Here is a 27,922-nt window from a genome sequence, read left to right as displayed (position 1 = left end):
ATAATATGATGATGAACTCCATAGTTATAAATAACTAGTTTAATATTATTGGTTAAGGATGTAGTTTGATATCTACAATTTGTGCTTGATTAATGCATTAGTTTTTTCTCTTCGTTATCGTTCGAATCTCTACTGTCTTTTATAATCACATGATTGATATATTGTGATAGGATCTAGATGTTTGTTTAGTTAAGTGACCAATTAATTGATCTTGCATCCTTTTCCATAGAAAATTAAGGGTTTATTATCGAGCGACAACCCTAAATACAAGTAGCATGCTCTTGTAATTATATGTAGAGTTTTACTTTTGTACGAATTGTCTGTTCAATGTATGACAACTGCATTGATTAGCCTATTTCTGAAACTTAATGCTCCTAGGAATTGAACTTAATTAGCGCAAGGCGTTAGGTTATTCTTTAGGTAGAATTCATATATGCAACTCTAATGTGTGTGTTGATGAATTTAAGAAATTAATGGATTATCATGCTCACTTGATAGTCTAGGGCATTTGATGATAAATAGATTAAATCGTAATCCTAATCATGTATGCAAGCACTTGTTTGAGATTGAAGATGAACTCCTTAACCAGTATTCTCAACTCTTGATTACTTTCTCCAATTTACTTTGCTTTTGATTTACTTTTATTGCTTTGCATAAAATCAGAAACCCCCTTGCTTTACATAAGAATCCGAAACATATTGACAACCTAATCCTCTCCGTGGAAACGATCCTTTCTTGCCCTTGCTATATTATATATTTTGAGTAGCGAGAAAGTAATCTTATTTTTGACGCGTACGATAGCGATCAGTACCTAATGACCCAGCCAAAGAAGAATGATGCATTTCATGTATGTGCAGTACCCCCTATAAACATGATCAAGCTAGTCAATGATTTCATATTAGTTCAGTCGACATGTTCCGATCCCTTGGGTCATTATTGGTGATCTTAACATCATTGTGAATACTGAAGAGAAGGAAAACAACAATTAGTTATCTTCAACTTCCCCTGAGATACTTAGATTGAGCAAAAACTCAGACCTCGGTGACTTGGATTTTACCGGAAACCCATATTTTGTACTTAGGCTAATAATATTAATGGTATAGGTAGAATTAAATTTTGATTAGACATGGCTATCATTAATAGTGAATGGTCTCATTATTTTTCGGATTCAATCCTTTATCATTTGGAGCAAAATGGGTCTAACCATTTACCAATCCAACTTGAGCACCCATATAAGAACTCCAAAACTAATGGTAAAATACGGCAATTCTATAAGCATTTGCTTAAAAATAATTCTTGTATTAAAAAAATAAAAAATGCTTTGTTTACTAACTCTTTTGGATCAGTTGTTTTTTTTTTATTTAGTAAACTAAAAAATACTAGAAAATCTCTTTGAACTTGGATCAGACTAACTTTTGGACAGGTTCATAAAAAAAATTAGTGATTTGCAGAATGAGCTCACTCAACTTCAAGCAATTGATTCGGGTGGTTCTAATACTTCTAAAGTTATAAGAATAGAGAGTGAAACCGAGCAATAAAATGAGATACAATCCTGAATCAGCAAACAGAAAGCTAATGATCTTTTTTTAGTAACGTGGATAAGAATTCAAAATACTTTCATATAAAGGAAAATCAGAAGGAAAACTAGAAATAAAATTAAGTCTCTTCGCATGCTTCAGATGGTACTTGGTGATAGAGAGTCACTTGAAAATATACTTACCTCACACTTCTTGAGGATCAGCTCTACCAGCAATCCCATCTGATCTTTATCCTTTCCTTCAGTACGATATGATACTTTCCTAAGGAAGGTAATATCAACTTAATTGTCGTACCTGAAGAAGTAGAGATTCATGAAGCCTTATTCTCTATGGAACCTTGGACCTCTCCAGGTTCGGATGGATTCCCACCGAGTTTTTATCAATCTCATTGGCAGTTTGTTAAAGATGATGTATGCAACATAATCAAAGGTTTCTCCCATTCGTGCTATATTTCAATGAACTTAATAAAACCGGGATATATTTCATTCCAAAAAATATAACTTATCGGAAACATGTAGATTATAGGCCCATTTCTCTTTGTAATACTGCTTGCAAAATTATATCGAAAGTTATTGCTCTCATACTGAAGAAATACATTGTCAAGGTCATTTCTCTTATGCAAGAAGCTTACATAACTAGGAGACTGATTTATGATAATGGATCTCCAGTTTAGGTAATTGTTCAAGCCATAAAGAGGAAAAATAATAGAGGTGGTTTTCTTGCTTTTTATGGGCATGTCCAAGGAATTTGATAGGTCATAGTGGAGTTATCTTATAGATGTTCTTCGAAAGTTTCATTTTTGTGAGAAGTTTTTTCGCCTTATCTTGCAATGCATCAACACTACCCAAATGGAAGTTATAATCAATGGGCTCCCCTTCAAAAACATTTATTAGAGCACTGCTCGGTCAAACTCGCAAGTGTTGTTATCTCAAGTTTAGTTGATCAAAACTATATACTTGATTTCTAGTCTACTTATAGCTATGTCTCGGATTACGATAGAAGTGTGTAGTTGAGCTTTAGACTACACGGCGTTCACCAATTGAAGAATAAGATCCACTGAAGAGCTTGGAGGAACTTCATCAACAAAAGGTATGTGAAGACTAAAACTTATATATCACTCAAAAGTCTATTTTATTTTATTTTTAAAGAGACTCGTATAACTATATAGACTTTTATATTATATACATTTGATATTTCGAGCCGAGTTTATCTCGCTTATCTATTTCTCGAAATATGTGTTGGAAGCTTTTAGCTTTAGCTAAGTTCATCTTATACTTGACGAGTTTGGTTGGAGACAATTTATTTGTTGGAAACTAAATATTAAGTCAAAGATAATGATGTGAAAATTACCTTGAACATCTTACATGATTTGTGTGAAACAGTCATTTGATGTTATCTTGGGAAATTTCGTATTGATCGATTAACCACTTGAAAATTGCTTGAAGCTAGTGGTATGTGTAAGATTACCATTGTTGTCTTCGAAGAATGTTTTCAATAATTAAATGAGAGTTTAGAACGACTGCCAATACCTGGATATATCAGAGTATGTATACTTTGTATGTGCACTGTGGAAGTCTAGTTCAGGTCCGGAATTATTGTTTGTGAACCTTGTTTGCGAACTGGTTTACCTGTGAAAACGTCTGTAACTGTTGTTCGTGTACCCTGTTTGCGAACGGCTGGACAAAGGCGAAGTCCGGAACTGTTTTTCCCGTACCCTGTTTGCGAACGGCTGGACAAAGCCAAAGTCCGAAACTGTTGTTTGCGTACTCAGTCCGCGAACACAGTGGTCAAGTTCTAAAATCGGTAAAGTGTGATTTTCATACTCATGAACTCAGGTTCGTTTGCGAACTGAAGTCCCTGGAACTTTAATGATTAAGGTATATGAACTAGTTATACAAACCGTGGAATTATGTTCATGAATTGGTTCTTGTATAAGTACTTTGTACAATTACAAACCAAAAAATTTTTGTTTCAAATGGTTCATATATATTTCTATGAGATGGTGAACATTTGAACAACTCTCTTGAAACACATTTAGATTCATTTGATTATCTATCATGATTGATTGATCATCATATTTGATCTAGAAGTGTTAGATGAATATGGATAATTTATAAGTGTTAATATGGCTAACTTCTGTTAATTATTATTGAGCCAACAAGGTATACATGTTTCGGTACAGTTCATCCATATCTAAATATATGTATATTTCATTTGTGTATATCAAGCTAATACCATTTAACGATGAAGATTGATTGCTTAGTTTCTAAGCAGACCTAGTTTGAATCTTAAATCAGGAGTTCATCTGACGGTGAATATCAATTGCTTTGTTACTAAGCTTTCTTAGCTTTGATTGTAAGCAACCCTGATTTGAAAGACTACGTAAAGAGAACTCTAGTAACTGGAAAATCTAATCCCGACATGCTCGTGTGTCCTAGTTGTAAACTAGAGTCGATTCTCCTTTAACATAGGTTTTTCCGAAAACATTATTAGGTTAACGACTTGAAGACTTCATTTGGGATTCGTGAAGCCATTAGTTGCATATTCTGATCTTACTTGTTCTATCGTATTGTTTTTTATCTTCTCTAAGATTTACTCGAGAATCATCTATGATAGGTAAGATATAAAAAGTAATCACAACAGTTCTTCGTCTCAGACTCTTGTGATTCCGCAATAACTTCTTCTATTAATCAGTTAGCTTATTGTAAGGTGACTAATATTTCTAGGCTACTCTTCGGGAGTATAAGACCAGATTATTAGTTGGTTCCTGTTCACCTTGATCTTTGTGTCAAAACACGAAATAAAAAGAACAAAGGATAGACATATATGTGGGAGACAGATTTGTTTATAAGTCTTCGACTTTGGGTCGTAGCAACTCTTAGTTGTGGGTGAGATCAACTAAGAGAATCAAGTGCGCAGAATCCTGTTGGGATTCAAGAGGCGTAATGTGACGGACCAGAGAATCTGGACTTCCAAGGAACCGGGTTTCGGCCCGCTTGACAAGCTCTGACTCCCTGATACGCGACTCAAGAAACCAGACTTTCAAATTTCTGGAACCAATTCGCATTTGACCGGCAAAATGTTCATTGAATTATCCCAAGGACAACAAACTTGAGATCCTGCTAAACAAAAATTTTATTGGTCTCAAGGTTGGAATTCTATGGGCATATGTCCCATACCATAATACTCATAAAATTCCACGAGAGATCCAATTTCCAAAACAAAAAAAATTAAATATAAGAGTACGCCAATTGCCTAAAATATATTTTGCCAATTCCCAACCCAATAACTTATACAGCCAATTGCCAAAATTAACACGGGCCAGTTGCCCAAAATAACAGACGGCCAGTTGCCAAATTAACACGGGCCAGTTGCCCAAAAATAACAGACGGCCAGTTGCCAAACTAACACGGGCCAGTTACCCAAAAATAACAGACGGCCAGTTGCCAAACTAACACGGGCCAGTTGCCCAAAAATAACAGACGGCCAGTTGCCAAAATAACACGGGCCAGTTGCCCAAAAAAACAGACGGCCAGCTGCCAAAACAAGGTAGTTCGGTTACCAGCCATTATTGGCCAGTTGCCCATGATATGTACTTGCCAAGGTTGCAATCATCTCTGAATTGATGGTATGAACTGCAAGGCAGTAAGCAAGACTTTCAGATGATATGAACAACCTTGTAGATTTGTGCTGAACCGCATAGCGGCTGCCTACGTACCCTCTCTGTTGCTCGAAGAGATCAAACACGACCGTAGTTCGTCAAAATGTTTTGGATAGATAATGTGAACTCAATTGCAGCAATTACCTCTACTGTGGATGGTATGAGTTGCATAGCAACAACCACCCTTTGACCTGCGAACGATCTTAGCGACATTCAATTAATGGCAAAATGTCAAATGTCAAACATCGGCAAAATGTCAAATGTCAAACATTGATACCGACGTCGTTCCTGCGACTTAAAATCACTGGTGTAAGATAATTATACATTTTGTTTGAAAATATAAGATAGTAGTAACACTTATGTGATCATGGTAATTAATCCAATTATTATAGTCCAAATATGTAATAATAGCTATGTCCAAAAGCTGAAAATGTAGAGCTAGGTCCAAGCAGTTGATGATACATAATTTAAGACCTGCCAGTATATGTGGAATTGACAACAAAGGAAGCTCCGCGGTAGAAACTAAAATATGTGTAGTACACTGAACTCTGATGTAAAACTCATAGAACAACGATCGTAGTGAAAAGTGTGTCTATCTAATTAGCACAAACCAAGATATCTCTATTTACCTATATCGGGCATTAAGGCCAAACATGCATCTCTCATACTGGCATGAGTATGACAAGTCAGAGATATGGTTTCCACATCTACAAGGTCAAGAATAAATGGAAAAATTAGCACATTTGCACAAACATTGTCTGGCACCAACAATCACTACTGCCAGTATCCAATTTCAACTCAAATTGAGAAATCTGCTTCACATACAAGTTATATGTCAACTGCATGCACTTGCATAAGACACCTCCACCAGTACTGCACTTGTTTATACGAATAGAAATTTAGTTATAAAATTGCCATTTCCGTTTAAAGAGGTACTCATCTATCTGTATTTGATCACCCAATGATATATCACAAAGAACATAACATCCCCGCTATAAAATGATCAAGTAAGCTAATAACCTCGTCATTGAAATCTATACTTCAGTAATCTAAGAAAAGAATTCAAAAAGCCAAGCACCGTGTTATACATTCAAATCTCAATAACATATAAGGTTTGTGTACATTATGCATATTTAAGCTGCAGTAGAAATTATAAAAATCATTCGCTGCATAACAACATGATTACAACTTAGTTTTAGTTTCATTACTATGTACACCATGACTTTCGGCATTTATGTATCTAAGCAAGCCAGCCAAAGCACAATAACATCTAAGTTCATATAAATGTAGATAAATGTAGGAGTTCATTTATGTTAAACTAAACATGAGGTTTCACCGTTTATGCTCAAAATGAGTCATAGCAAATAGGTATTGTAAAGCATTGTCGCAATATTATGAATCAATTCATTAGATGAGAACCAAGAAAACCATGTTCTCCGAGCATACTTATAGCTCAACATGTATGCAAGGAATGAGTTTGACTGCCTACATTGAAATTGCCATTTCTCCATCAATTGGGATCCATACTAAGTGATGCTTTAACAGAAAAATGAAACCCTCATTTACAACTTTATAGGTTTAAGCTAGACTGAATTTAACACTTGTCAAACCTAAATACGACCCTGAAGTCTCTGTAATATCACCACCACCGCCACCACATTTTCCAGAAATTTCAGCACTAACATGCTAAGTTTGACATGCGATAATTTCTAAAGTAATAAACCAAATTAAACATGCTATACCATTTCGGAAAGCCCTCACAACCCATTACAACTTCTTAGAAGGAACCTAGACCTAATTCAAAGTCTACAAGGTTCAAAATCATTAGATAAAACCCTGTCAAATGCTGCCTTCAGAAAATCAGCAATAACATGCAGGTTTCTCTTGGCTATAACTCAGACTCTACAAATCCAAATATCATGCCCTTCGAACACGCTATAGAGGGCACTAAGACAAACACTTTTCGTGAAGAACCCATCGACCAAATCCTCACCAAAATGCACCATAAATAAGCCCCAAAAAGGCTGTCCGTGTAGCCATACTAATAGCTATTTGAGACATTCTATCGAACATGTTACCTCCTTGGAGAAATCAGAAATTCTAATAAAGAATTTGTTGGATTCTCAACCATCTATGTCAACATAAGAGCAACGCATGCATTTGGAACACAAACCAACACATGCAAACTCATGGATTACATTACTAAAGATTTAATATCAACTATACAAGCTAAATACATGGTTTATACACTTGCATAAATTCAAATACAAATTCAAAGACTAGCAAGTACCAATTCTCATCTTCACTAAAATCCATTTAAGAACCCACCAATTAATCAAGGCTCATTCCATATGAGAATAAAGCATGCATAACATAAATCTAACATAAGTAAATTCATGCAACTAAAAGGATTTACCATACACTTCTTAAATAGCATGAAGAACTACTTTATACCAAAATCCAACAAATATCTTGTTTGGAGAAGTAAATCAAAACATGGATTTTAAAGAGAATAACACTAACCCATATGCTTGAATAGTAAGAAATGAAGATTTAACATTGAATTAGATAAAACCCCCAAATTCCCATCATGAACCCTAATTTGAAGGTTTCACCTAATTCAACCCATAAATCAACAACTCGAGGTAATAATTGGAACCCATTTCTTCATTTAGCAAAAGTAATGATCATATCCTAAAATTTCGTTAAACACTAATTCCACTATAAAATCCCAACCACAATTGCATCTCCATCTTCAAGGGCTCTACAACAATAACATGATGATTCTCAAGCTATAACACCCTTCGATTCTTAATGTTTGACAACAATTTCTAAAGTTTATTAATTTGCTTCCTAAGAGAAACTTATTGATAACAACAAGTGAAAGGGGAAGGTAGAAGGGGAAAATGAAAATGAAAAAAAAAAAAAAGGAAAAAGGAAATGTCCCCTCCCCTTTTCTTTCTTATCTTCCTGGTTTTTGTCTTTGTATGCAAAAAAATCGAAATTACAGAAACGCCCCCGATACCTTCCTATTTGACATGTGTGCAGTGCACATGAGGTGTTTTGGTGCATGTGGTCCTGTCAAGGCACCCATGGTCTGGATTAAATCACCATACAAACAAATGAATGTATCTGCATTCTAAATTTTGGGCACCACCTAACATCCAAAAGTTGATTTCCGCCCAAATGGCTAAAAAATAAATAAAAACATTGGGGTCTTACGGTAAGGAACGCGACTATACCTTAATCGGTGTGAGGCCTGGTTACAGCTCAACTACATTCCAGTCTGAAGTTAACTTGTAGTAGGTTAGAGTCTGTAGCGGGTTAATACAGTGTGATGGTCAAATCTGGACTAGGTCCCGAGGTTTTTCTGCATTTGTGGTTTCCTCGTCAACAAAATTTCCGGTGTCTGTGTTATTTCTTTTCCGCATTATATTCGTTTATATAATTGAAATATCACAGGTTGTGCGTAGTCCAATCAGTTGATAAATCCGACCTTGATTGTTGGATAGAACTTGGTTGACTCGACCATTGGTCTTTGGTATCGTCCGAGTTATTCTCATATCAATCAGTGTCACAAATTTCTATCTATTTGATTTACTGATTGTATTGAGAAAGAGATAAAGCTCTTTGATATCTTTCTTGATTGAGTCTCACTTTTAAGTTGGTGCTCTCAGAATTATATTGGAGTTTAGTCCATACAGATTGCCGAACGAAATATTGGGTATGGTTGTTATACCCCCGCGCTTTCAATTGGTATCAGAGCAGGCAAACACGCTAAGACCTCATAAGTTTGTGTTTGTAGCAATCTGACTCTATGGACAGAAGTGTTATCTCTGACGAATGCATCACCAGGAATAAAAGTTCTCTTCTTATGGAATCTATTAAAGAGAAAGACTTGTCCATCTCGCATATAGATGAACGTCGTGTTCCCATGAAACAGGAAAATATTGATAAGTGTTATCCTTTTTATCTTACTGATGAGTCTGACTCTGAAGTAGAAAGGGAAGCATCCAAAGAAAGTGCAGTAATTCTAAGACAGGCTAGATTCAATCCACTAAAGTTATTAAGCTGAAACACAAGGTCAATATGCTTATTGGTATGGTTAATGATCGTGACTCTCAATTAAAGATTCCCCGTGAGGAAAAAGCCGTAGTAATCTTGTCAAGAAATTTACTCGAGTCCAAACTTGGGGAGAATGCTTTAGAGATTAAACGGCTATTAGGTAAACATTTATTCGATACAAGGTTTGTTCTGAAGAGTCCACTATACCGATTGCTTCTGACAAAATTGAGATTTTAGAAAACGTGACTACTTCTAATTGTGTTTATCTAGCAAAATCAGTTTCAGAAACTAAGTTGTGATCCCTTCCTATTACTAAATATGTTTTCACAACTTCCTCTAATCAAGGAATTATTTCATCTCACGGAAGGAAGATAACTTCTAACCATTATGTTAAACGTATTCACTCTAATCGCTCCGATAATCAGAAAGTGTGTTTCTATTGTGACACAAAGGGACATGTTTGACGGAAGTGAAAATTAAGGTTGAATGATAATTATATTGCTCAACTCCAACAAACCTTAGATTTAATACTCAAAGGTGTAACTGATATTCGTACGTCTAAACCAATTGGCTTTAGGACTCACCCTGTGAAACATTCCAGGAAGATCAGTCCAATTTTCTCTTCTAATGTCCGAACCTGTAACAGTAGCTTTAACATGAATCGGTCAAGGAAGCTTCAAAAGAACCTTTACCAAACTGGGGTTAGGGATGTTTTTCAAGGTGTGAAAAAGATACCAGAAAATGCCAATCATAATGGAGTTGCGGAAGATAATCTAAATATTATAATTGAAGGATATAAAAATCTCATGGACAGACTGTCAAACTCCACCAGACAAACTTTTTCAGGCAAGGGCTCTAACGTAGTCTCATATTTTTATGATAGTAAGTTCTAATGATTATTTTTCACACCAAAGAAGGAATCTTACAAAAAGAAGAGTTAGAAAATGGTTTAAACATGTGCATAATCCATTTGATGAAAATAATGCTTAATCTTGTGTTAATTAATCAAAAGGCTTGGAATCTTACTCATAAAAAATCTTGTTGAGTAAGTTATGCTATGTTACAGGTATGTTCTGATGACACTCAATTATGTCTAAATGTGTTAATCTTATCTCGTTTGATTCTCTACAATCGTATTGAGAATGACTGAGTAGGCGTTTAAATGTCTTGCTTAATTTGGTACAAATATCTCTTGAGTTAGTCTTGTGCTCTAAATTTTTTCTCTTCTCTGAAGAATGTAGATTTATTGAGCTAAGATGTGTGACAATTATTTCATCTCGAAATTAGTGTGAATCTTTTACACCAAAAAATAGGTCATTAAATTTTTGGGTGCTCACTAAATCCATCTATAACCATTTAAAATTCTTATGGGTTAGGTTGATGTTCGTACGGATACCCGGTTGTTACATGTCACGAACCAACTCTAAAAACCCTAAAAATATATTCCCTGTGAAGCTGTTTATACAACTATGCTATTGAGTTGAGATATCTCACTCTAGGTTATTTTTCGTTTATCAAGAAAGTCTTCTCCTTCTCGCACTTGTGACTTTACGAAAGGATTTCTTGATAAGGTATGGGTTACAGATCCAAAGGGAATAAGAAAAAAACACTAGTAGAATATGACATTATCAAATCTCAAAACTCTGAAGACTATCCTGATGTCTCATGTTATTATGCATATACCCATAAAGATGTAAAACATGATGAGATGGTTTCTGCTGAAGTTGTTCACGATTTTCTTAAATACTTTGAGGAAGCAAAACTGCAGCTCGTTGATACTATGAAAGGTCTCAATGTGTTACGAACTGAGTTGAAAAAGGTTACTTCTGATCTTGTTGTCATGAAGACACGTGTTAAAGATCTTCTCAATGAGCATATATTCTCTGAAGAAGCAGTGGATGTTGTCAATCACAAGCTCAGAGGTATTAAAACTCGTGAGGGTTCCGAAAGTGTACTTTGATTTTAGTATGTTTTTGAATTTATTTTTGTCTAGGAAACTTCTTATGAGAATTTATTCTTATGCTTAAGAAGGATAACTAGCGTTTGGTATAGGAAATATTGTGATTACACATAGCTATTTCCAACATATTTCATGTTGCAATGTTTTTATATTTATTTATTTAAATTCTAAGTTATTTGGAAGATGACCTTGCAGTATTTAATCTTATTGGTTTTATATATTGCAAATGTCTTATAAGATATATATGTGCTTGCGTTCGTGAACTGTGCTTATCTCATATATGCTCAAAAGTTAAGTCTATTATGTCTTTATGCAAATATTGATAAAAGATAGAATGAATTTTTTGAGAAAATTCTGCAGTATTGATCTTTCCCTGATCCACATTTATATGAAAGTACTGTATTGACTCTGTAAGTTTTCTTATGTTCAGTGATTTCCGGTTAAATTAATCATAAAGGTTCTCTTGTGATTAGTTTCATCGATGATATTTTGGACATTAACAAGTCGCGTCCAAAGAAATTCTTCTTTTCTCGTAAAAGTAAGGTTACTCATGTTGTCCTCTTGGGAATGACATCAAATGGGCTAGAGTTCTTAAATGAACTTGTTCTTAATTGCCATATCTTTGTGGGGAGAGCGGTTGTGGAATTTTGTAGGTTTTAACTTGTATCTTAATAAAAACCTTGATGAATCACTAAGTTTCGAATATGTGAAATCATCGAAACAAAGTTGATATGTTCTCTTTTAGTCATGAATTATCTTTTGAGAATTTCATTATGATCCCATAGTTTCCGTACCTTTGCCAATTTATATTGACAAAAAGGGGGAGAATTATTTAGTAGTTCACAATACATACATATGGTTTACGGATCATTATGTAAGGGGGAGTCATTTTCATTATAAGATGGAAGTATTGACTAAGGGGGAGGGATACATATAAGCATAGTATTATTTCAATTGCGTGATGCAATTGGACTTTGATTCTATATAGTAATACTATGACACTGAAAAACAATACGAAAACATAAACATTGTTACATATTTTTATTGTTATGGATCTTCAATAACAATGATGCTGAGTTTAACACATTCAGAATCGATGAAGAACTTGAAGTAACGAAGAATTCAAGGAAGTTAAAAAGCCAAGGAAATCAAGCATGGTGGATCAGAAGCTACAAAGTTTATTTATTTTGTAATCCATATGTATTGATAGTTTTATCATTAAATTTTACAAAGGGGGAGATTGTTAGAGCACTACTTGGTCGAACTCGCAAGCGTTGTTATCTCAAGCTTGTTTGTCATGTTGAGTTGATCAAAACTATATACTTGATTTCTAGCCTACTTATAACTACGTCTCAGATTAGGATAGAAGTGTGTAGTTGAGCTTTAGACTTCACGACGTTCACCAATTGAAGAAGAAGATCTATTGAAGAGCTTGGAAGAAATTCATCAACAAAAGGTATGTGAAGACTGAAACTTATCTATCACTCAAAAGTATATTATATTCTACTAAAGAGACTAAGTCGTATAGCTATATAGACTTTTATATTAGACACATTAGATATTTCGAGCCGAGTTTATCTCGCTTACTTATTTCTCAAAATATGTGTTGGAAGCTTTTAGCTTTAGCTAAGTTCATCGTATACTTGACGAGTTTTGTTGGAGACAATTTATTTGTTGGAAACTTAATATTAAGTCAAAGATGATCATGTGAAAATTACCTTGAACATCTTACATGATTTGTGTGAGACAGTCATTTGATGTTAATCACTTGAAAATTGCTTAAAGATAGTGGTATGTGTAAGATTACCATTGTTGTCTTCTAAGAATGTTTCAATGATTAAATGAGAGTTTATAACGACTATCAATACCTGGATATATCACAGTATGTATACTTCGTATGTGCACTGTGGAAGTCTAGTTCAGGTCCGGAACTATTGTTTGTGAACCTTGTTTGCGAACTGGTTTACCTGTGAAAAGGTCTGGAACTATTATTTGCATACCCTGTTTGCGGACGGCTAGACAAAGGCCAAGTCCGGAACTATTGTTCCTGTACCATGTTTGCGAACGGCTGGACAAAGCCAAAGTCCGATACTATTTTTCGCGTACTCAGTTCGCGAACATAGTGGTTAAGTTCTAAAATGAGTAAAGTGTGATTTTCATACTCATGAACTCAGGTTCATTTGCGAACTCAGTTTGCGAACTAACGTCCCTGGAACTTTAATGATTAAGGTATGTGAACTAGTTTTACAAACCGTGGCATTATGTTCATGAATTGGTTCTTGTATAAGTACTTTGTACAATTACAAACCAAACCAATTTTGTTTCAAATGGTTTATGTATATTTCGATGAGATGATTAACATTTGAATAACTCTCTTGAAACACATTTAGATTCATTTGATCAAGAAGTGTTAGATGAATATGGCCAAGTTATAAGTGTTAATATGGCTAACTTCGGTTAGCTATTATTGAGCCAACAAGGTACATATGTTTGGGTGCGGTTCATCCATATCTAAATATAGGTATATTTCATTTGTGTGTATCAAGCTAATACCATCTAACAGTGAAGATTGATTGCTTAGTTTCTAAGCAGACTTAGCTTGAATCTTAAATAAGGAGTTCATCTAATGGTGAATATCAATTGGTTTGTTACTAAGTGTAGATGGTGGATTTTCGACAAGGGGTAAAATCGTAAACTCGTAGTTATACGAAGCTCTGATCCAGCAATCATTCGTGAGTATCGAGACAAGGGTCTCTCATCAAATTCTCAACGGAGAGTACTTTCTCTTAGAGTACATGTAGATATGTAGTCTCACGACTGGACAACGACATATCTCATGAATACTAAATACTTTCAGTGATTATTTCTATATAGTATCACGAGATGGACGGCTCCTAGACAGCTTGCTCTGCTAATATAGAGCGATAACGTCTTCAGAAACAAACAACGAGTTTACCCTGACTATATAAAGGATATGACTTACCGACAAGCTCATATCGGGATAATTAATGCTCCTAGACAGCTTGCTCTGCTAGTATAAAGCCACAAAGTTAATTATTCCTAATTAAAATTGCTCCTATTCCATGGTCGAATCCACGACTGGTCCCATGGAATGGCAATAACAATTGTTCTGATTCTATGATCGAATCCACGGCTTGATCTCATAGAATAGCAATAACTATATTATCTCATTACTCCGATTTCATGATCGAATCCACAACTGGTCTCATAAATGGTAATAGATAAATCTTAATTACTCTGATTCTATGGTCGAATCTACGATCCCATGGAATGGTAATGCTCACTTTATTATTCTGAATTCGTAGTCGAATCCTCAGCTGATCCTATGAATTAATAATAAACATCTTATTACTCAGTTTTGTGAATTATTCTCCACTGAATTCCACAATTAGTAATAAATAATCAACAACCGGGCGTCTGAACTACCTCTAAGTAAGCCCCGATTCAAATGGTGAAAGTGTATTCAACGACGATACACCAACAGTCACCGCACGAACGAGTATTTCAAAATACAACGAAACGATGAACCTATGCAAAATAGGGAAGAAAATAATAAATAATTAAAAATATTGACCAAGGTGCTGGGAACACGAACACACGACCTACCTACTGTGTCGTGTTCAGTTCCACGCCAGTTTTATATTTTTAATACATTTTTATTATTTTCCACGATTTGATGAAAATTCTCTCATCTGATCAAATCTCCTTCGTCTCGAGGAAGCTCCTCGGTTTCATGGTACTTCTATAAATCCATAACAAATAATATAAAATTAAGGAAAGGAGTGTGGGGAGTGACCATTGGCCAACCGGCCATGCCTTGGTCCCAGCCGGCTCCACACCCCACGGTTCCTTATTATTTATTATTATTATTATTTCTCTAATTTCATGAAAAAACTCCTTGATTTCATGGTATTTTTTGCACAAATCATCATATAATAATAAAATAAAATAATGAAAAATTATGGGACCGGGCCACTAGCCGGCCGGCCATGCCCTAGACGGTTCCACACGCCCTTTTGCTTTATTATTTTATTATTATTTATCCTATTTTTCCTTGAATTCATCAAATTCCTTGATTTTATGGTATTTCTCTCAAATTAGGAAAAATTCCTTCAAATCATCAAAAATATCTAAAAATATTAAAAAATTATGAAAAACTCGTGGGACTAGGCCATAGCCGGCCGGCCATGCCTCCATGGTCCCACACTCCCGTGTTTTTATTATTTTAATATTTTGCTTCCATGAACTCATGAAAACTCCTTCAATTCATGGAAACTCCCTAAATTCATCAAATTTCTCAAAATTCATGATTTTTTCATAAAATCATCAAAATATTATAAAATTAAGAAAAAGGCACCACGGGACCGTGGTCACGACCGGCCGACCATGCCTTGACCTCGGCGGTCCCACACCTCCTCATTCCTTATTTTATAATTATTTTTCATCATCTCATGGTGTTTTCCTCAGTTTCGTCGAAACCCTAATTTTGGCATATTTTCTCGAATGGATGCTCAATTGCATGCCATAAAATATCAAAATTCTCAGAACTGAGACGCGGACGCCTTGGGGACACAAGCACGCTATCTTGACCGACCAAGATTGGCTCTTTGGCTCACGGAAGCCGGTCCCATCAATTTTCACAGTTTTGACCTAATTTACACAATTGCTCGTATTAGGTCCAAAACTCTTACAAACACTTTGGATTTTCATGAAGTGATCGTCAGGTGGTCACGTGACAACACAGGGCTGGTTTTATGACTCCATGGTCGGTCCCTCGCCTCGTCATAATTTATTAGGGTTTCTCACCTAAGGCTCAGACGAGCATTTTTGAATAAATGATTAAGCCAGCATGTAATCATTCTTCCACCAACAAATCATCAACTCTTCAGGAGTTCTTCGTATTTGCTCACGTGAGCATATGGACACTACATGGTTGATCCACGGTCCCATGTAGTCGCTCCCTCCTTTGTCCCATGGTCAAACTGATGAACCATGAATTGATCATCAATTGATCAAATTAGGGTTTCTGAATCCAAGGATAATCATTCCAGATTCCAACCTTAATAATTTTACGACGGCCTCATGGTCATTAATTTTATTAATTATACTCGGTTCAACGTCCAGTATTCTAATTAATATTTTTGGTATGCTGCCAATAATCCATCAGATGAGCAACACATGCTCAGACGATCAAATATTCAACAATTCATCACATGAGCAACACTTGCTCAGATGATAAATATTTGCTCAAACCAAGTAATATTGGTTCAACAATCAATATTCAACGATCCATCGAATGAGCAATACTTGCTCATTTCATCGTAAGAATTATACCTCTGTCTCATGACATGTTCAATTCATGAGTTTCAGAACATCATGTTCGACACTTAGCAACTACATGGAATCATCGTCCCATCAAACCACGAAGTCATCAATTGACTAACAAACCACGAGACGTTAATCGTGTCACTTGGGGGGATATCACTTAGGGTTTTGGTCTGGCGGTCTACGGCACGTGTGTTCAAACACACGATGGAATGTGAGCAAGTCGTGCAATCAGTTGAAGGAATTCACGAGGTAGTGGGTGGAAAATAGACCAAGTCTCCACATGTTGAGCAACTGGTTTCAAATACGATCTCCACTTTCCCACTCCTTGATTCCATCAACTGTCACACTTCATGGGATCATGGTGTCTAAAATTCCAGCAATATAAATAAGTCTCTGAATCATGATTGAATCGTCAACAGTATCATCAATCTCACGTCTCATCGACAACACGAGATCATCAACTCATCAATTGAGCAACTACTCTCAATTGAGAAATTTCAATCATTCAGAGCTTATCATATTCAGAATTCACACACCCACAATCTTTGATTACCATTGATTCCACATATTTCCCAGCTTCCCTCCTACAGATCAACCCATCCTCTCTTATGACTGAATTTACTCTGGAAGGGTCATTGTCTTGATTTAGGCCGGAGCACTACAGATTGATCTCTCGAATCTAAAGCACCCCCTTAACAGCGGTGCATCTGTGTGAGGTTTAACATTTCGCTCGGTTCGAGGAGTCTCCTCCGTACGGTCGTCTCCTCAATTCCTTAAAAACCAGCAAATCGTTTTTCCCATCTACAGATTGGAAACCACAGTGGGAGATCATTCTCTCGGTTGCAATCTCACAATTTCACAAGATGGTTGATCTCAGGTCGAGTTCAGTTACGAATCCTAACAAAAACCGTGCTAGCACTAGCAACAACAACAATTAGAATATCCCGGAGACAATTCCGACCTCCAACACTGATGGTGATGACATTACTCCTCCTCACGCCAAAGGTCATCCACTGTCCGGACGACACCCTGAAGACTCAGACTGACATAGCTGCTACACAGAAGGAGCTGTGTAATTATCTCAAAACTCTTACTGACAAGATGTGAGATAAGACTCAAGAGAAGGGAAGGGAGAAGGAGAAATCCTTAGACGACGATCCTGAAGTAATTCCAATCCATACAGTAGAAGACGACGAAGTCCGCAAAACTGCTGCAGACAACTCATCAGCGAAGGGATCATCGAATTTCATCACTCACGATGATCTGGAGCACCTTTTGGAGAACCGTGGAAAAGACAAAACATCGCATGTCCATCGTCATCAACCTCCTTATCATGCCGCTACGCAGAGGATTCCGCTCCCCAAAGGTTAAGTTTCTCCAACCTTCACCTTATATGATGGAACTGGAAATGCTCGGGAACATGTCTCTCATTTTCTCGAAGCCCTGGGAGAACATGAACATAATCATGTCGTTCGTCTCAAGGAATTCTCAAAATCTCTGAAAGGCAGAGCATACACCTGGTATAACAACATCGCACCAGGGACTATCAATAATTGGGGATAAATGGTTAACGCATTCTACAGGAAATACTTATTCGTGTCAGAACAAGTCACCCTCTCTGACCTTGGAAGGATGTTTCAGAGGGTCAGTGAAAATCCCAATGATTATGTGAAAAGGTTCAGAGTCCAAGCCCTGGATTGTCATGACCCAAACGTCACTGAGCAACAATTAGTGGACTTGTGCATCAATGGCATGATCTCGGTCTACAGGGCCTTGCTTGAAAACCTTCAATTCCAGACTTTCTCAGAGCTTCACGAAGCTGCGAAGAGGTCGGCAACCACTGCACCCGCTCTTTTGGAAAGAGCAAAGTCTACAAATACTGAGGATTCAAAAGACACTCGAGGATGCAGGCGTTTGATCAACAAGCAGTACAACCTGCAACCTTCAACAAATGCTGTCGCGGAAGGGAGTACGCGAAAAGCAGAACCACAGCACAAGCAGACTTCCTCCACCCCTTCTAAGGCACACAAGAAGGAGAATTCAAAAATCCCTCCTCAGCATACGGAAGATCCAGAAGCACCTGATTTTCCCTGTTCAATGGAAAAAGTTAATGAACTACTCGATGCCTGGATTCAAGATGGTGCAATCAAATTTCGTTATGCCAAGAAGGAACCAACTGAAGAGGCCATGTAAAATCCACGGTATTGCCGCTTCCATAGATACGTCAACCATCCCACAAGTGATTGCAAAATTTTGAAGCGCATATTCAAAGAAAAGGTCGAATCAGGAGAGCTCAACCTGGGGACTGAGGGAGTGCACAAAAAACCCCTCCCAGTCAGAACTTTTACCATCTCTGAACCTCCTGTCAAGGAAGCGGTCCAATCTCTGATCGAACATGTCTGCGAGTTGTTGTATCTTTCGAAAGCTCAAAGGAAAGACATGTTTGATGCACTGAACCACATCATGTCCGGAAAATGTCTGCTGATCCAAGAAACCACCACCGAACCTTCAGCCACCGACAAAGAAATGTATGACTGGGGACTGCTCACCACAGTGCACATTAAAGGAAATGAGTTCAAAAGGGCGTTCGTCGATGTTGGTAACGCTGTCAACATCATCCCTTTGAAAACTCTCAGAGCTGCCGGTATTACTCGACAGGAAGCCACCCACGCTCCCATAGCAATTAGGGACCACGAAGGAATCTCCAGAGACGCATACGGCTTCATCACTCTCAAAGTTACAGAAAGATTGATCTGCACTGAGGCCAAGTTTTTCATAATCCGGGAAGACCCTGGATACAGCATGGTCCTTGGAAGAACTTGGATTTATGCCGGAAGGATAACGATGCCTTCAACACATCCTGTCATCGACAAGGATTCCGAGTCGGAAGACGAAGCATAGGACGCACCACCGTTTGAGCATCTGGAAGAAGTAAAAACTCTGATAGGACTTACGCGGGAACTTGGAGAAAATCCGCACACCTTTGTCAGAAGGTTTCGAGCTCAGGCAAGTCTTATTCCTCCTCATGCTCCAATATTACCAATGTTCAAATACGCTACTATAGTCCAGGGACTTCTCTCCATGAACAATTTAGCAGTCATCAAAAGATATGAGTGGATAACTTCACCTCAGCAATATTACACTCAATGGTTGGGTTCAGAACTTCTTCAAATTGGTCACTCCATCGAGAGGTTTATTGCTGAAGACCTGGCTAAGCATGATCAACACTATGCTGGATACTCTCTTCCGCGTGAGTGTCCATATGTGCCACAATCATGGAATTCCAACAAACAGGGAATTCCGAATCATCGGAAGATATTCAAGGCACGATCGACCAAGCCTAACAAGTTTCATGAAGGGGACCTGGTTCTCAAAGCAGTTCAGCGCGGTCTTCATTCTACAAGGAACTCCAATTGGGAAGGACCATTCATGGTCGCTAAGTCCTTGGTCGGAGGATACGACAAATTGATCAACATAGATGGCAGAACCCTACCAGTAATTCACGAAAATTGGCTCAAGGCGTTTATCTGAAATTATTGGACATTTAAGGTATTGGGAGTTCGAAGCATTCATGGCTTTTGGATTTAACATTTAGGATTTTCTTTCATTTGTATTTCAATTCCTCCAAAACATTTGCAATACTTGCAATCAGTATTTGAATTCAGCAATTTATCAAAATTTAATTCATATTTCATAAAAGAAAATCTCTATCAAATCTACAAGAAAATCCTTAACCATCTGTCAATCCAAAACCATATAAATATCAAAACCCAAGTATAAACCTCACATCTCTCATAAGTTCAGAAGTTCAAGAGATCAGCAAGAAAAGGCTTTCGCTCATCAACATCCTTCAAGATTTGCAAAGCGGCCCTCTCCTTGTTCAACTCCTCGGTCAGCTTGGCAATATTGTCCTCCTTCTCCTTCACAGCATCATTGGGAAAGGGTATGTTCTTCTCACATGAATTCTTGATAACGTTTATTTGCTTACGAAGCCATTTCACGTTGAGGCCAAGTCTTTCTGAATTCTCCAAGTTAAACTCCCAATCAAAGAGTATATTTGGAGTCACAGTATTCCTGGGTCTCGTATGCATATCACTCACGACACGCAAGATAACGCCTACTTGCATGGTTAAAGCATAAGCACGCCCAGGGTTCCTGTCAACGATCATGTGGCCAAACCTCTTCCATATCGTCTCGTACAAGCGTGCATATCCAATGGAAACGCCGAATCCACCGATCAGTTCATGATACAAGAGTGAAGTGTTAAATGGAGGATCGAACGCAACCCATGCAGTTGGATATTCATACACTGTTATACGGTTCTCAGTCACTGGAGCGGCTTCCACAACCAAAGCAACCGTTTCTTCGGTATTCTCCGCTGCTATCTCGGTTTCTTCTATCACTGAGGCGACAACCATCTGGTCTTCCATAACATCAGAAGAGACCTTCTCATGGCCTCGAAGTGCAGGGATGACTGTCTCTTCATCAATAACTTCGGAAGGGTTAGAGTTGTCATCATTGGCTCCAGTATCCTCAACTTCGGTATTTAACACCTAATACGAAGATTACATGAGGTTAGAGCCACGAAGCCAAAGGAGATCATGAAACACAGTATGCCCGCAAGGAAATATCATCAAAGTTCATCATACTACATTCAAGGCACGATCAAATAACATGAAAGTCATGAAAACACATTTTACGATGAGTCCGTCTGAAGAAACTGAACTCTGCCCTGTACTAAGAGACGAACTGGGAGCAATATACAAGGAATCTGAGGATGGGTCGTATTCCATTCTCTTCGTATGGATTTCCTCTATGAAATGTAAAAATTTCATGACAATCCGATGAACAAGCGAGTAGATGTGGCCAAAATATCAAGTGATGCGCAATCTGAAAAAGTTCTGGAAGTCTCCTGGAAGTATACTATTTCGCCTTTTTCAGGCTCTGAACGTGCTCAAAACTTAAAAAGCTCTTTTTAAAGCTTGGAAATTTTCCGGGCTTGAATTTGCACATGCAGATCATCAAAATCCGACTCCGGACGAAGATTCTACAGCGTTTTACTAAAAAGCTGGGTTCTGAATTTTCTGACGACGAATTCGACTAAGTTTTCATATATTCACATGGGTTCTCATTCATTCATTCATTCACAAGTCAGCACTTTTATACTTCTATGAAGAATATACAGGATAATACTTACTTGAGGAGTCTCCAAAGTGTCCAAGGGGTTGGAATTGTCCACATCAACGACAAGAGGAACATCACTTCCATCCGGCTCCGAATCTTGGGAATTACCTCCATTCCCATTCCCAGAGGATGATTGAGTTCCATTCTCCATCTCCATGACGACATCCTCCTGTACACGTCCTTTACAATCAATATTTTCATCTATGAAGCACCACATTTGAACATGTGAAGAAATACTTACAGTTTCTTCGTCACTCAAATCAGCGATTGCTTGTTCAGTAGCAGAAAATTGAAGACCTTCAAGACTTGATGGAGTAAAATTCTGCAACAAAATTAACAACATTGGCTTCATGATTCTAATGTTAATAGCAATGAAAGTCACGGTGAGAAATATTGGGAACTCACCAAAGAACGAACTGGGGACTTCACGGTATTAGGTAACAACTTATAACTTTTGTTCCTTCCTTCTCCGCCGTGAACAACTTCTCCAATATCTGAAAAATCTGCATGGATTCGAGGTCTTACGCTACGACCGTCCTGTAAAGAATTCAATAACATGATCAGAATACAGTTACCATGGTTTCATAAAAGACATGTGGAGAATCTTACTTGAGAACATCCTGGAGATAATTTTCGTTTATCACCAGAAAGGTACTTCAGTCTTGGTCGACCAGAGATCATCTCAGCAGACGGAGGAATCTTCACTGGAGGCTGACTAACTGTCACGAATTCATGCAACCTCTCAAATTGTTGATGCCAGAATTCTATATAACCTGGGGTTACATATGCAAATCTATCAGAACCAGGAAACCAGTAACTACTCCTTCCACGTGAGTGTGATCTAAACAAGACGCAAGCTGATCAACTGATGGTTTCCTTCTCCGGGTAGTTGGAACACATTGATCCATACCCATTTGTAGAGCCGCCCTATCAATGTTGTATTCTTCTACGGCCCACTCTCCGTGCATAACGGATAACAAGTGACCAGGAGTACATCTCAACATGAAGGATCTCCCACCCTCATTCGGGTTAGTACCAGATTTCAGAGTCGTGCTCTCTCCAGTATTGAAAGTCGTTGGGAAACATAATCAGGAACCGACACCCACGGACGAAATTCGAGCTCCGATTCTTCATCCAACACATCAATGAGGCGTGCTTTAGACCGAGGCTGCTTCGTACACCAACGCATGATTCGGGCATTATCTTTCTCGGCGAAGATGTGACGGGCATCAGTATTTGGTCCTTGCAGGATATTACGTGGGATAGGCGCATAATTCTTGAAATGTACCCACATCAAAGATTGAAGGAACATCGTGTTAACATAACACTCAATCTTCATGAAGCCATTCGACACGCTGGAATCTAACACCAATGAGTCTAAGTTAGAATACAAGGAACCCAGGAATAAGCTACCTATTGGGAGTTTCTCACCTTGAGCCATCTTAATAGCGAAAGGGATTACGAAAGGCTTCAACGAATGTCCACTTTCTTCGAATATGTCTCTGGATAACCATAAGCATAAGAAAGCGGCAATAGGGAACATACCAGTGATGGGACTATCAGAAACTTCATCTCTTGGCCACCAACGTGTCAACCAATGGGCATAACAACCTTTACTACCAGACGCCTTGTTCACTTCTTCCATCGCAGCTGTCAGAGTGTCAAAAACCACTTTTTCCTCATCCGAAAGAACTCTAGAGAAATTACCTGTAATCGGGAGATGCATTAAAGCAGCCACATCTTCTAAGGTAACAGTAAATTCTCCCCATCTACATATGAAGGTGTGAGTGGGAACACACCAACGAGCCAGCAAAGCCACGATACTTTTCACATCATGATTAATAGACAAGTCTCTAGAAGCTTGAATAGCTCTCGTCACTTGTGCCTGGTTGAGCATAGCTCTGACATGAGGGAAGCCCAACATATGCCTCGCCCATCCAGAATTTTTTTCCAAAGGGCGTCGAGAAAGCTTATACTCTATGGTAGATGCAAGGAAAAGCCCTCGGTCGAGACAAAGCCGTATTACCATCTTCGGGGTCACCAATTTATTCTGGGTCACAGTCTTAGGGTTGATCAGAAGACGATATACTGGGGATTTGAGATATGCTTCAGCTCCTTTTGGATCCTCCTCAAACAATGCGTCGTCTATATTCGCAAATGTTCTTCACGCCAGTGGCATCCTCCTCTTCTTCACCAATGGAGGTCTCGTCCATGCATGAATCAACCCTGGAGATGTCATCATCAGTATACGATTCGTCCCTTGAAGTATCGTTGGCTGGGGAATTAGTCATTTTGCTAAAAACAACTGCAAAGTCCACATTACATTCTACTTCAGTATGCTGTCCAGACACGAATCAAGGAAATACGGCAAAAATGGTAACTCTTAACTCTTACCTGTTGTACTTCCACTAACAATAGTGATAGTAACGGTAGAGTTAACACTTCAAAATCGTTTGTCTTCGAAAACTGCAAAAACGAACGAAACTTTATTAATTTTGAAACTGATTTTTTATAAAATCACGGACATAATTTTCATAATGTGAACATTCACACAACTGACCTATGAAGTTTACAACAATAAAATATTTCATCATAAATATATTGTCTATCTTCGAAGATTCCTCAAAACCCACGTTTCTGATTTTTCAAAAAACAGCAATTAATGCAACATTGCTTACATAAATTCTCAAGGATTTTATTTAATGAAAACAAATTCATGCAAATAAAATATACCATCATATTTTGCACAACATATGTCACGGCTGCATATAAAAAAAAAGAATTTCTTTCGTATCGTCGCTATTTATCTTTAAAACGAAGGTTTATTTCAAAAATATTATGAAGGCTCACATCTCATACATATGATAAAGTTTTGTATTTACATGAAAGCTCATAAGCAAAATTTTATCGCTGGACACAAGTTCATCATATGAATTTTCCTTCAAGTCGTCGTAATTTGTCTTTAAAACGAAGGATTATTTCGATTTCGTGAAAATTTACTCCTTTTATGATAAAACCGTGGTACACATGAAATCTCATACACTAAGTTCTATAACTGGACCTAAGTTCATATATTAAAAAAAAATCTCTCCTAAATCAGGGATTATAGTTAGTTTTCAAAACTAACGATCGAACGAACATACATTTTCAAAAACGAGGGTTTTTTCATAAAACTCACACTAATATACACACATGTATATAACTTCACCATGATCAAAATATGAACAACTCATGAAGGTCATAACGTCAGCAAACATCAAAAAAAAAAAAAAAAAACGGACCTGGTCGGTTTAGCCAGAAATCGGCCGGCGACAACGGCCGGGCCCAAGAAGGTGCAGAGATGATGGATAGCTGGTCGTGAAAAAAAAGGGATTAATTCCTTTTATATCAATTTTATTTCCAAAACCTAATTTTCTAAGGATTTCCTTCTTGGGCCCGGCCCGCGAATGCTAACCGACCACGGACTCGTCGTCCAAACCAGCGGTTCAACACCAATTTATACTCATCAAACGACGCTCCAATCATGACATTGAAGCCTTAGTCAAGTCGTGGTTTCCTCATGCTCTCTAAATACGGTAATGTCTCAACTTACGACTAAGTTCAATTACTGGTATTATTATTTATGGTCGGAAAATTACCATTTAATGCTGACTGAGGAACACAGCTTTCCTCAGTAACCAGGGGACTTAATTTAGATGGTGGATTTTCGACAAGGGGTAAAATCATAAATTCATAATTATACGAAGCTCTGATCCAGCAATCAGACGTGAGTATCGAGACACGGGTCTCTCATTGAATTCTCAACGAAGAGTACTTTCTCTCAGAGTACATGTAGATATGTAGTCTCACGACTGGACAACGACATATCTCATGAATACTGAATACTTTCAGTGATTATTTCTATATAGTATCACGAGATGGACGGCTCCTAGACAGCTTGCTCTGCTAATATAGAGCGATAACGTCTTCAGAAACAAACAACGAGTTTACCCTGACTATATAAAGGATATGACTTACCGACAAGCTCATATCGGGATAATTAATGCTCCTATACAACTTGCTCTGCTAGTATAGAGCCACAAAGTTAATTATTCCTAATTACAATTTCTCCTATTCCATGTTCGAATCCACGACTGGTCCCATGAAATGGCAATAACAATTGTTCTAATTCTATGATCGAATCCACGACTTGATCTCATAGAATAACAATAACTATATTATCTCATTACTCCGATTTCATGATCGAATCCACAACTGGTCTCATAGAATAACAATAACTATATTTTCTTATCACTATGTGAATTGTGCTAGAATCAGGGTGCCTAAATATCTTAATTACTCCGATTCTATGGTCGAATCTACGATCTCATGGAATGGTAATGCTCACTTTATTATTCTGAATTCGTAGTCGAATCCTCAACTGATCCTATGAATTAATAATAAACACCTTATTACTCAGTTTTGTGAATTATTCTCCACTGAATTCCACAATTAGTAATAAATAATCAACAACCGGGCGTCTGAGCTACCTCAAAGTAAGCCCCGATTCAAATGGTGAAAGTGTATTCAATGACGATACACTAACAGTCACCGCACGAACAAGTATTTCAAAATACAACGAAACGATGAACCTATGCAAAATAGGGAAGAAAATAATAAATAATTAAAAATATTGACCAAGGTGTTGGGAACACGAACACACGACCTATCGACCGTGCCGTGGTCAGTTCCACGCCAGTTTTATATTTTGAATACATTTTTATTATTTTCCATGATTTGATGAAAATTCTCTCATCTGATCAAATCTCCTTCGTCTCGAGGAAGCTCCTCGGTTTCATGGTACTTCCATAAATCCATAACAAATAATATAAAATTAAGGAAATGAGTGTGGGGCGTGACCATTGGCCAACCGCCCTGCCTTGGTCCCAGTCGGCCCCACACCCCACGATTCCTTATTATTTTATTATTATTATTATTATTTCTCTAATTTCATGAAAAAAACTCATTGATTTCATGGTATTTTTTGCACAAATCATCATATAATAATAAAATAAAATTATGAAAAATTGTGGGACCGAGCCACTAGCCGGCCGGCCATGCGCTAGCCGGTCCCACACGTCCTTTTGTTTTATTGTTTTATTATTTTATTATTATTTATCCTATTTTTCCTTGAATTCATCAAATTCCTTGATTTTATGGTATTTCTCTCAAATTAGGAAAAAATCCTTCAAATCATCAGAAATACCTTAAAATATTAAAAAATTATGAAAAACTCGTGGGACCGGGCCATAGACGGCCGGCCATGCCTCCATGGTCCCACACTCCCGTGTTTTTACTATTTTAATATTTTGCTTCCATGAACTCATGAAAACTCCTTCAATTCATGGAAACTCCCTAAATTCATCAAATTTCTCAAAATTCATGAATTTTTCATAAAATCATCAAAATATTATAAAATTAAGGAAAAGGCACCACGGGACCGTGGTCACCACCGGACGACCATGCCTTGACCACGGCGGTCCCACGCCTCCTCATTCCTTAGTTTATAATTATTTTTCATCATCCATGGTGTTTTCCTCAGTTTCGTCGAAACCCTAATTTTGACATATTTTCTCGAATGGATGCTCAATTGCACGCCAGAAAATATCAAAATTCTTAGGACTGAGACGCGGACGTCTTGGGGACACGAGCACGCTATCTTGACCGACCAAGATTGGCTCTTTGGCTCACGGAAGCCGGTCCCATCAATTTTCACAGTTTTGACCTAATTTACACAATTGCTCGTATTAGGTCCAAAACTCTTCCAAACACTTTGGATTTTCATGAAGTGATTGCCAGGCGGTCACGTGACAACCCAGGGCCGGTTTCATGACTCCATGGTCGGTCCCTCACCTCGTCATAATTAATTAGGTTTTCTCACCTAAGGCTCAGACGAGCATTTTTGAATAAATGATTAAGCCAGCATTTAATCATTCTTCCACCAACAAATCGTCAACTCTTCAGGAGTTCTTCGTATTTACTCACGTGAGCATATGGACACTACAAGGTTGATCCACGGTCCCATGTAGTCGCTCCCTCCTTTGTCCCATGGTTAAACTGACGAACCATGAATTGATCATCAATTCATCAAATTAGGGTTTCTGAATCCAAGGATCATCATTCCAG

The sequence above is a fragment of the Papaver somniferum genome, chromosome 3, assembly GCF_003573695.1.
Source record: "Papaver somniferum cultivar HN1 chromosome 3, ASM357369v1, whole genome shotgun sequence".
Classification (NCBI taxonomy): Eukaryota; Viridiplantae; Streptophyta; class Magnoliopsida; order Ranunculales; family Papaveraceae; genus Papaver; species Papaver somniferum.
Note: the sequence above shows the minus strand (reverse complement) of the source record.